Raw genomic sequence first — 12512 nt, 5'->3', positions numbered from 1 at the left:
GATATTTTACTACCATTTTATAGATGCTGAAATGCTCCAATGATGTCTAATGAAGGTAAAGTTAGAGTTGGGACTTGTTTGCCATTGTGTAGATTCTATTAAGTATATATTTGGTGGAAGAGTGAAGACAAGGGTGCTGCTTCCCATTGGAAAGGTTAGTTACTGTTTTTCTGTAATCCAGTATGCACTCAAATAACATTGATATCTATAATACAACAACTGGGTAAAACATTTAAAAACTGAAAAGTGAATAGGTATAATGTAATAATAAAATTTTTTCCCATTCAAGTACTAGCCAGGCCTGACCCTGCTTAGCTTCTGATATCAAATGAGATTGGGCACATTCAGGGTGGTATGGGAGTAGACAAAACTTTCTAAAGAAGTTGTACAGTTCATACCCAATCTGTACATTATCATAGATGTATATTATTTTAATTTTTGGTATTTTCAAAGTTCTTAACTATGGAATTTAGTAAATGTAAATTCTGTTTATTTCCACACATTTTTTTTGAAGGATAGTTTTATTAGATACACAATTCTAGGTTGATATTTACTTTTCACAACATCTTGGTAATATTTTCTACTTTCTTTTGGTATCATTTATTGATGCTAAAAAAAAAATGCTGTCTTTCAATTGTTGCTCCTTTATAAATGACCTGTGTTTTCTCTATATCCATTTTTAAGGCTCTTTTACTTTGTTCTGAAGCTTCAGTGTAATGAATTTGGACTTGACTAATTTTTTATTTGTGCCAATTTTAATACATATTCATGTATTTCATGAATTTATATTACCATTTCTGTCAGGACTAGGAAATTTGTAGCTATTTTTTCTCAATTCATTTTTAAAATTTTCTTCCTGTACAACACAAATTAAATTTATACTCTACATTTTCCTTCTGTCCCCTATATCTTTTGATTATTTCCTAATTGTCATCTCCTTTTCAGGGAATTACTTAAATCTGGGTGATTTCTTCAGATATATTTTCCAGCTTTCTTATTCTTTCTTCAGTTGTTTACTATCTGCAGATTAATGTACATTGGCTTTTTTTTTTTTTTCAAGGAATTTATTTTGCATCTAAAAAGTCTTTGTTTATAATTTGTTTTCAGATCTTTCTGTTTCAATTCTGATGCCCCTTTGTTGCAATTTTTCTAGTTGCATTTATTCTTTAAATATTTCTTACATAGTTGTTTTATATTATATGTTTGATAATATCAAAATCTGTAGTCCTTCAAGATCAAAATCAGTTATTTGCTTTTCATGCTTGTTTTCCAATGTCTTTATTGGCCCTGGGCTGTGAACTCATTCCTTGACCCTAATTTCTGTGAATATAAAAGGGATTAAATTAAGGAAACTTTATTCCAGAGAGGATTTAACTTTACTTCTACCAAAATCCAATGGTCCATTTCTGAACTATAAGCACTGTAGGCCCCTGCAAAATTAATGAATCAGTGTTGGGTCCCAGAGTCAACTTTTGTATTTTTCAGCTGATTCAAGACAGTACCTAATCCACTTCAGCTACTAGCATTTTCCTCTAAGGAAAAATTAGTCTTATTGGCAACCAATCCACTGCCAGCAAAAAGCTTTCTTGGAAATGAAAGGTTGCTCCTGAACTGTTGAAGGAAGGGGGAACCCCTTCCGGGCTCTTGTCTAACACTTGGAAATGAATTGTCCAAGGAGACACATTTGCTGACAAAGCAAGAGATTTTATTGGGAAAGGGCACCCAGGTGGAGAGCAGTAGGGCAAGAGAACCCAGGAGAACATCTCTGCCGCGTGGTTCACAGTCTCGGGTTTTATGTGATGAGATTAGTTTCCGTGTGGTCTTTGGCCAATCATTCTAATTCAGAGTCTTTCCTGGTGGTGCACGCATCGCTCAGCCAAGATGGATGCTAGTGAGAGGGATTCTGGGAAGTGCACGGACAGGCAGTGTCTCCTTTAGACCTTTCCCAAACTCTTCCGGTTGGTGGTGGCTTATTAGTTTCGTATTCCTTATCAGGATCTCCTGTCATAAACCAACTCATGCAAACAGTTACTATGGTGCCTGGCCAGGGTGGGTGGTTTTCAATCAATGTGCTTCCCCTAACAGAACCACGGAAGATGCCAGGATTCTTGGCCTCTGGAGAAGAATTCAATCTGGGGCCAGAGATGAGGCTTGATCACTCAGAGCTTTTGTGTAATAAAGTTTTATTAAAGTATAAAAGAGATAGAGAAAGCTTCTGACACAGATATCAGAAGGGGGCAGAAAGAGTGCCTCCTTGCTAGTCTTTAGCCAGATGTTATATAGCTACCAGCAGTCTGCTGATTCGAGAAAGGAAATGTCTCAAAACTCAGAGAATGGCACCAGGCCCCTCACCCAAAACATGCATTTTGAGATAACATTGGCACAATGTGAGTTGTCCCAGGCCATAAAATGATTGACACGAATCTTGAAGAAAGGCAGATTTCCAAGCAAATACAAGTCTCAGTAGCATAGCTTAAGAGGACATTTGCATGAGTAAAACATACTGGTTTCTTAAGTTTCTGATTGTTAGGGGGAACCTACTTGAAGACAAGAGTCTAGGGTAAATACATAGTTCGTTAACATAGCTTAAGATAAACATTTCCATAAGAAAAATGCATTGGTTAGCTCAAGGTTTGAGAAAAGTTAAGTTCAGGTGGAGTCAGGTGTCTTCATGGCAACACAGAATTTTAAGAGAAACCTTTTTAAATTCGTATAGAGAAGGGGAAAAAAATGTTAACACTTGTAGTTTGTTTCCTCCTGCCACTTAAGAGACAGAGAAAAAAATGTCTGACACTTGCAACCTATTTAGTCCCTTTGGAGACCCCTGGCCTTCCTCCCTGTTGCCCTCTCAGGGGAAGTAAGATGGGGAAGGGATTGTAGTTGGAGAACTATTTTTTACCACTTAAGACAGAATGGTGCTCCATTGTGATGGAACTATCTCAGTGAGCACCTTTTTAATCAAAACGCTGGAAAATAAGTTTAAAATAATGTCATTACTAATGTCTGCACTACAAATTTAAAATTTATATTTGAGGCATGGAAGTTGAATCATTAACCCTTTTACAGAAAGATATGCCTTTCTGATGAGTTTATGGCTTATAAAAATGGACATATATTGCTGTCTATGGAAAAAATTATTTCTAAAAACAATTATTTAATCTTCCACCTTTTCCCATCCCACTGGCTGTTTGTGGAAGGAATTGATTAAAAAGATATAAATATTTGAGAATGAAGTTGAAAAGACAAAGGTGGACCAAATAGGATGTCTCGAAGGCTAATGAGATTTAAAAGTATGCAAATAAAACCTTGGTTGAATTTGCATGACAATTTCAACATGATGACATATACACACTGTAAGTTCAATATTTAAGAAAAACAATAAAATTACCAATCAATTCTGCTAAATTTGATAAGAATCCCCAAAGGCATGCTGGGATGTGAGAGGTTAAAACTGACTAAACTGATGAGCTAATATTTTTTTAGCTTTATCTATTTACCTTCAGTAGTTCTTAAATTTTCCTCCCTAAATTCTTCCAACTAATGGGTTATGGAAAAAATAAAATAACATAGTTTCAGTGTTCATCTTGTTCAGGGAGGTAGAACCATTAGCTGTTATCAGATAGTTGTTAAATTTTACACAAATGTATAAACATACTAGGAGAAGGCAATGGCACCCCACTCCAGTACTCTTGCCTGGAAAATCCCATGGACGGAGGAGCCTGGAAGGCTGCAGTCCATGGGGTCTCTAAGAGTCAGATACGACTGAGCAACTTCACTTTCACTTGCATGCATTGGAGAAGGAAATGGCAACCCACTCCAGTGTTCTTGCCTGGAGAATCCCAGGGATGGGGGAGCCTGGTGAGCTGCTGTCTATGGGGTTGCGCAGAGTTGGACATGACTGAAGTGACTTAACAGTAGCAGTAGCATAAACAAACTAGTTATAAGTTAGTCTTACAGAGATAGGAGGAAGACCAAGGGGCCCAGGCAGTGAATCTGACAGGCCAAATGGGCCTGCAAAGGAGAAGGTGGTGGAGAAATCTGAGTGAAGTCTGAGAATCCTCTGCAAAGCATCTTGTCATGGACCTTGGCCCTTTACTGGTGAGCAAGGTCAGTAGTTTGACAGAAATGGTATGGACCTAACAGAAGCAGAAGATATTAAGAAGAGGTGGCAAGAATACACAGAAGAACTATACAAAAAAGATCTTCATGACCCAGATAATCACGATGGTGTGGTCACTCATCTAGAGCCAGACATCCTGGAATGTGAAGTCAAGTGGGCCTTAAAAGGCATCACTACAAACAAAGCTAGTGGAGGTGATGGAATTCCAGTTGAACTCTTTCAAATCCTGAAAGATGAGGCTGTGAAAGTGCTGCACTCAATATGCCAGCAAATTTGGAAAATTCAGCAGTGGTCACAGGACTGGAAAGGGTCAGTTTTCATTCCAATCCCAAAGAAAGGCAATGCCAAAGAATGCTCAAACTACCACACAATTGCACTCATCTCACATGCTAGTAAAGTAATGCTGAAAATTCTCCAAGATACGTGAACCGTGAACTTCCTGATGTTCAAGCTGGTTTTAGAAAAGGCAGAGGAACCAGAGATCAAATTGCCAACATCCACTGGATCATAGAAAAAGCAAGAGAGTTCCAGAAAAACATCTATTTCTGCTTTATTGACTATGCCAAAGCCTTTGACTGTGTGGATCACAATAAACTGTGGAAAATTCTGAAAGAAATGGGAATACCAAACCACCTGACCTGTCCCTTGAGAAATCTGTATGCAGGTCAGGAAGCAACAATTAGAACTGGACATGGAACAACAGACTGGTTCCAAATAGGACAAGGAGTACGTCAAGGCTGTATATTATCATCCTGCTTGTTTAACTTACATGCAGAGTACATCATGAGAAATGCTGGACTGGAAGAAACACAAGCTGGAATCAAGATTGCCGGGAGAAATATCAATAACCTCAGATATGCAGATGACACCACCCTTATGGCAGAAAGTGAAGAGGAACTAAAAAGCCTCTTGATGAAGGTGACAGTGGAGAGTGAAAAAGTTGGCTTAAAGCTCAACATTCAGAAAACGAAGATCATGGCATCCGGTCCCATCACTTCATGGGAAATAGATGGGGAAACAGTGGAAACAGTGTCAGACTTTACTTTTTGGGCTCCAAAATCACTGCAGATGGTGACTGCAGCCATGAAATTAAAAGACGCTTACTCCTTGGAAGGAAAGTTATGTCCAATTTAGATAGCATATTCAAAAGCAGAGACATTACTTTGACAACAAAGTCCGTTTAGTCAAGGCTATGGTTTTTCCAGTGGTCATGTATGGATGTGAGAGTTGGACTGTTAAGAAGGCTGAGCACTGAAGAATTGATGCTTTTGAACTGTGGCGTTGGAGAAGACTCTTGAGAGTCCCTTGGACTGCAAGGAGATCCAACCAGTCCATTCTGAAGGAGATCAGCCTCGGAATTTCTTTGGAGGGAATGATGCTGAAGCTGAAACTCCAGTACTTTGGCCACCTCATGCGAAAAGCTGACTCATTGGAAAAGACTCTGGTTCTGGGAGGAATGGGGGCAGGAGGAGAAGGGGACGACAGAGGATGAGATGGCTGGATGGCATCACCGACTCGATGGACATGAGTCTGAGTGAACTCCTGGAGTTGGTGATGGACAGGGAGGCCTGGCGTGCTGCAATTCATGGGGTCGCAAAGAGTCGGACATGACTGAGCGCCTGAACTGAACTGAACTGAACTGAAACAGAGAAGAAGAAGCAAGTGGCAGCTAGAATCTGTCAGCCGCCCTGTGTCTGCATGTCACCATAATCAAGCACCAGCCCCTGTAGACAGCGGTGAGTGTCGCTTCACTCTGCCTCCCTGTCCTCACAATTGTACCTTGTTTACCCACATTCCCTGGTGGCTCAGGTGGTGAAGAATCTGCCTGCAATGCAGGAGACCTGGCTGTCTTCCCTGGATTGGAAGATCCTCTGAAGAAGGGAATATTTCCAATATTCTTCCCTGGATAATTCCATTGACAGAGGAACCTGGTGAGCTACAGTCCACGCGGTCACAAAGAGTCTGACACGACTGGGTGACTAACATTTTCACTTTTTTTTTTTTTTAAACCCACAGTAACCCAAAACAGTACAGAGTAGGAGATTCTAGGAAATGTAGTTCCAATTAAACAAAACTGATTAAATAAAATTCTAAGACAATCACTTTCTTTTTTTTTTTTAATTTTATTTTGTTTTTAAACTTTACATAATTGTATTAGTTTTGCCAAATATCAAAATGAATCCACCACAGGTATACATGTGTTCCCCATCCTGAACCCTCCTCCCTCCTCCCTCTCCATTCCATCCCTCTGGGTTGTCCCAGTGCACCAGCCCCAAGCATCCAGTATCGTGCATCGAACCTGGACTGGCAACTCATTTCATACATGATATTTTACATGTTTCAATGCCATTCTCCCAAATCTTCAATTGAAATTAGTAGTTCTAAACATTCCTCACTTACCAAAGAATAACAGTAATAAAATTATAAGATATTAAATTTCATTGGAAGGTATATTTTCCTTATTAAAAGTTAAAATATTTTTCCTTATTAAAGATATACATGTAACTTTACATATATTAAAGATATATATATATAACTTTACACACACACACATATATACATACACACATACATCTAACAGAAAAATTAACTTTACAAAATGTTATAGGCCTGGGTATAACAGAATCATGAATTATTTAATATTGATATGAATTTTTCTATTCACCAGATGATTTTCCATTTTTTGCACATAGCACATGAACTTTCTGGATAGATTTATAAAGTCTTATTATTAAAAAATATGCTTCTCTGAGGAAAACTAGTATGTTCCATTAGATGTAAAAATTTTAGAAATCTGATAGTAGGCTTCAATTTAATGTTCTATCAAAAGGCAATAAGGAATTTCCCAGAAGAGATATATAATGTAAACATGTATTCATTCATATTTTCTGAGTTTTTTTCCTTTCATTCTAATAGGAGAAATTATTTAATTTGTGTTATCTTAGGCTCTTGAAAATATGTGCAGATTTTGTGGCAATACAATCTGATATTTAAAACATTATGCTAAATAAATTAGTATTTAAGCAAGTAAGAGAGATAAAGAAATTTGTATTTGAGTTAAAATAAATATGCTTGCATTTAAATAAGTAAAGATCTGTTCCTCCACATTTTTGACATGTTATCCAAAATATAATATTTAAAAGAATTTATTTAATCAACAAACATGTGACTCCCCTTATGTTATTTCTCTAATACATGCTTTAGTAGCTCTGCATCTCCCCTGGGATAGCACACAGAATCTTTAGTATAGGCTTCATATGTTTTGTAATGTGGCTAAGCTATAGTTTCAGGCTTATCCTCGCACTTTCTCATAGGCACACTCTCTCCAGTATCCTAAAATATTTGTGTTTCTCTGAATGACTCATACATTTCCTTGTCTGCCAGGCTTACCACTATGCTTTAATAATTAATTCCCATATGGTCTCAAAATTCTGTAAGTGGCAATGTCAACTAGCAATTTAAACCAAGGAATTTGAAGGGCAACCCACTCCAGTAATTTTGCTTGAAGAATTCCATGGACAGAGGAGACTGGCAGCCTATGGTCCATGGGATCAAAAAGAGTTGGATGGCATCTAGTAAATAGTGAATTTTATGTAGCATTATTTTTATCACTATACTTGTCTTTTCTTTTTTTTCTATTTTTAATTGAAGTATCATGGTTATCTTGGTCATGAAGATCTTTCTTTTATAGTTCTGTGTATTCTTTCCACCTCTTCATATCTTCTGCTTCTGTTAGGTCCATACCATTTCTGTCCTTTATTGTGCCCATCTTTGCATGAACTGTTCCCTTGGTGTCTCTGATTTTCTTGAAGAGATCTCTAGTCTTTCCTATTCTATTGTTTTCCTCTATTTCTTTGCACTGATTACTGAGGAAGGCTTTCTTATCTCTTTGCTATTCTTTGGAACTCTGCATTCAGTTAAAAAATAATATTATATTGCAAATAAAAAATAATATAGCATTGCTTTGCAATATTATATAAGCTGTGCTGTGTGCTTAGTCACTCAGTTGTGTCCAACTCTTTATGACTCAATGGACTGTAGTCTGCTAGGCTTTTCTGTCCTTGGGAATTCTCCAGGCAAGAATACTGGAGTGGGTTGTCATACCCTCCTCCAGGGGATTTTCCCAATCTAGGGATTGAACACAGTTCTCCCAATTTGCAGGCAGATTCTTTTACCATCTCAGCCACCAGGGAAGCCCATTATATAAGCTACAGGTGTACGATATAGTGATTCCCAATTACCAAAGGTTATGCTCCATTTATAGCTATTATAAAATATTGACTATATTTCTTTGTTGTAGAATGTATCCTTGTAGCCTACGTTCTATATGATAGTCTGTTCTTAATCCTCTACCACAATATTCCTCCTCTCCCCTCTTTTCTCTTCCCTTGTTAATACTGGCTACTTTTCTGTATCTATAAGTCTGCTTCTGTTTTGTTATATTCACTAGATTGTTATAATTTTTAGATTCCACATGTTAGTGATATCATACAGTATTTGTGTTTCTCTGTCTGACTTATTACACTTAGTACAATGCCCTTCAGGTCTTTCCATGTTGCTGCAAGTAGCAAAATTTTATTTTTTATGACTGACCATAATTCCATTGTGTGTGTATATGTGTGTATGTGTGTGTGTACACATCTTTATGCATCCATCTGTTGATAGAAATATAAGTTGTTTCCATATCTTGGCAATTATAAATAATGCTGCTCTGAACTTTGGGGTGCATGTATTTTTTTCTAATTAGTGTTGTTACTTTTTCAGACACATACTCAGAAATGAAACTGTCGGGTCATATAGTGGCTCTATTTTTAGTTTTTTTTGAGAAACCCCCATGCTGTTTCTTTACAGTGGTTGCAGCAGTTTACATTCCCACCAACAGTATAGGAGGCTTCCCTTTTCTCCACATCCACAACAACATTTATTATTTGCGTTCATTTTGAGGATAGACATTCTGACAGGGGTGAGGTGATATCTCATGATGGTCTTGACTTGTGTTTCTCTGATGATTAGCCATGTTGATCATCTTTTCATGCTCCTATTGGCCATCTGTGTGCCATTTTTGGAAAAGATCTATTCAGGTCTCCTGACTTTATTAAGTAGTGGCTTTATTTTTATATTGAGTTGTATGAGCTGTTTATATATGTCAGTCATATTATTTGTAAATGTTTTCTCCCATTAATTAGGTCATCTTTTTGTTTCATCAGTGGTTTCCTTGGCTGTGTGGAAGTTTGTAAATTTAACTAGGTCTCATTTATTCATTTATTGCCCTGAGAGAATTAACCTACAAAAATTTGGTATAATTTATGTCAGATAATGTTATGCCTATGATCTCTTCTAGGAATTTTATGGTGCCATGTCTTATGTTTAAGTCTTTAAGCCATCCTGAGTTTATTTTTGTTTATGGTGAGAGGGTATATTCTAACTTCATTGATTTCCATGTGGCTGTCCAAATTTCCCAACCCCACATGCTGAAGAGACTGCCTTTTTTTCATTGTATATTCTTACCTCCTTAGGCAAGAACTTAGGTGTTTGGTATGGGTTTATTTCTAGGCTCTCAATTCTGTTCCATTGATCCATATGTCTGTTTTTGTGCCAGTACCAAACTGTTTTGATTACTGTAGCTCTGTAGTACAATCTAAAGTCAGGGAGTGTGGTTCCTTTAGCTCTATTCTTCTTTCTCAAGACTGTTTTGGCTATTCTGTGTCTTTTTTGTTTCCATGCACATTTTTAAATTACTTTTTCTAATTCTGTGAGAAATGCATTGGTATTTTGATAGAGATTGCATTGAAGCTCTAGATTGCCTTTGATAGTATGACCATTTTAACAATATCACTTCCTCAATCCCTGAGCATGGGATATCTTTCTGTTTGTGTCAGTTTCTCTCATCATTGTCTTACAGTTGTCTGAGTAAAGAACTTTTACCTCCTTAGATAGGTTTAGTCCTGGGTTTTTTATGCTTTTTGATGTGGTGGCAAATGGGATTGTTTTCCTAATTTCCCTCTCTAACCTGTGTTGTTGGTGTATGGAAATGCAGCAGGTTTTTGTATATTAATTTTGTGTCCTGCAACTTTACCTAGTCTATTGAGGAATTTTAGTAGTTTTCTGGTGGCATCTTTAGGGTTTTCTATGTGTAGTATTCTGTCATCTGCAAACAGTGACAGTTTTACTTCTTCCCTTCCAATTTGATTCCTTTTATTTCTTTTTCTTCTCTGATTTCTTTGGCTAGGACTTCCTATACTGTGTTCAATAAGAATGGTGAGAGTGGGCATCCTTGTCTTGTTCCTGATCCTAGAGGAAATACTTTTAGCTTTTCACCACTGAGTGTGATGTTAGCTGTGGGTTTGGCACATATGGCCTTTATTATATTGAGGTATAGTTCCCTCTCTGTCTACTTTCTGGAGAATTTTTATGAACAATTGCTCTTGAATTGTGTCAAAATCTTCTGTGTCTATTGAGATGATCACATCATAGACAAATGATACCTTTGTCTAGTTTTGGTATCAAGGTGATGGTGGCTTCATAGAATGAAGCCTTGCTCTGCAATGTTTTGGAATAGTTTGAGAAGGATAGGTGTTAACTCTTCTCTTAGTGTTTTGTAGAATTCTATCTGGTCTTGAACTTTTGTTTGTTGGGAGTGTTTTAATTACTGCTTCTGTTTCACTACTGGTAATTGGTTTGTTTACATTTTCTATTTTTCCTGGTTCACTCTTGGGAGATGGTACCTATTTAAGAATCTGTTCGTTTCTTCTAGGTTGTCCATTTTATTGGCATACGATGAACAGGAGATTTAGCAATAAATAAAACGGGAAAAGTTCTCTTGTGCCCTTGTGAAACTTGCACTGTAACAGTGGAGATATATAACAAATACCAAAGTAATACCTATTTCTATTAATTCTTTATATTTCTTACTTAGCTGCTAAATCACTTCAGTTGTGTCCAACTTTGTATGACCCCATAGACGGCAGCCCACCCAGGCTCCCCTGTCCCTGGGATTCTCCAGGCAAGAACACCAGAGTGGGTTGCCATTTCCTTCTCCAATGCATGAAAGTGAAAAGTCCCCATGGACTGCAGTCTTCTGACTTAGAGTTACTTTTAAATGGACTGCAGCCTTCTTACTTAGAGTTACTTTTAAATATCCCTATTAATGAAAATGGAGAATATGACAGGGTAGGGAAAATTTTATTCCTTTTCCTCAATACTTTCCATAATACCTTGTCCAAAGAAACCATTCTATAAGTAGTTGCTGAATAAACTCATTAATAAATGAATGATAACTACAGAATCATAGAATTCCCCCCACATTTTTAATATATAACTTCTGACTCATTCTCATATGTATATTGGGTGATGTCCCAACTCTGTACAAAATATATTTATTTTATAAGTTTACATATTCAGGATTTGAAAGGTTTACAAATGCTGTACACTGTTGTTGTTCAGTCACCTAGTCATGTCCAGCTCTTTGCAATCCAATGGACTGCAGCACACCAGGCCTCCCTGTCCCTCACCATCTCCCAGAGTTTGCCCAAGTTAATGTTCATTGCATCAGTGACGGCGTCCAACTGTCTTATCCTCTGATGCCCTCTTCTCCTTCTTCCCTTGATCTTCCCCAGCATCAGGGACTTTTGCAATGAGTCGTCTGTTTGCATCAAATGACCAGACTACCAGACCTCCGCTTCAGCATCAGTTCTTCCAGTGAATATTCAGGGTTGATCTCCCTTAAGATTGACTGGTCTGATCTCCTTGCTGTCCAAGGGACTTTCAGAAGTCTTCTGCAGCACCGCAATTTGAAGGTATCAATTCTTTGGTGCTCTGCCTTCTTTATGGTCCAGCTCTCACAACTGTACCTGACCACTGGGAAGACCATGGCCTTGACTATACAGACCGCTGTCGGTAGAGTAATGTCTCTGCTTTTCAACACACTGTCTAGGTTTGTTATTGCTTTCCTGCCAAGAAGCAATTATCTTCTGATTTATGGCTGCAGTCACCATCCACAGTGATTTAGGATCCCAAGAAAAAGAAATCTCTCACTACTTCTGCATTTTCCCCTTCCATTTGCCATGAAGAAATGGGGCTGGATGCCATAATCTTAGTTTTTTTTTTTTAATATTTGGTCTTAAGCTGGATTTTTCATTCTCCTCCTTCACCCTCATCAAGAGACTCTTTAGTTCCTCTTTGCTTTCTGCCATTAGAGTGGTATCATCAGCATATCTGAGGTTGTTGGTGTTTCTCCTGTCTATCTTGATTCCAGCTTGTAACTTATCCAGCCTGGCATTTCTCATGATGTGCTTAGCGTATAGATTAAACAAACAGGGTGACAGCAGACAGCCCTTTGATACTCCTTTTTTGATCTTGAACCAATCAGTTTTTCCATACAGGGTTCTAACTG

The 12512-nt window shown here is 37.7% G+C and overlaps 1 long non-coding RNA gene across 1 annotated transcript in view; it reads left to right on the top strand.

Annotated features, from left to right (window-relative positions):
- LOC129649903 (uncharacterized) overlaps positions 1-12512 on the top strand; it is a 358650-nt gene that overhangs the window by 268858 nt on the left and 77280 nt on the right. The window lies entirely within an intron of this gene.

The sequence above is a fragment of the Bubalus kerabau genome, chromosome 4 (genome assembly GCF_029407905.1).
Source record: "Bubalus kerabau isolate K-KA32 ecotype Philippines breed swamp buffalo chromosome 4, PCC_UOA_SB_1v2, whole genome shotgun sequence".
Classification (NCBI taxonomy): Eukaryota; Metazoa; Chordata; class Mammalia; order Artiodactyla; family Bovidae; genus Bubalus; species Bubalus kerabau.
Note: the sequence above shows the minus strand (reverse complement) of the source record. Positions and strands in the feature narration are given on the sequence as shown.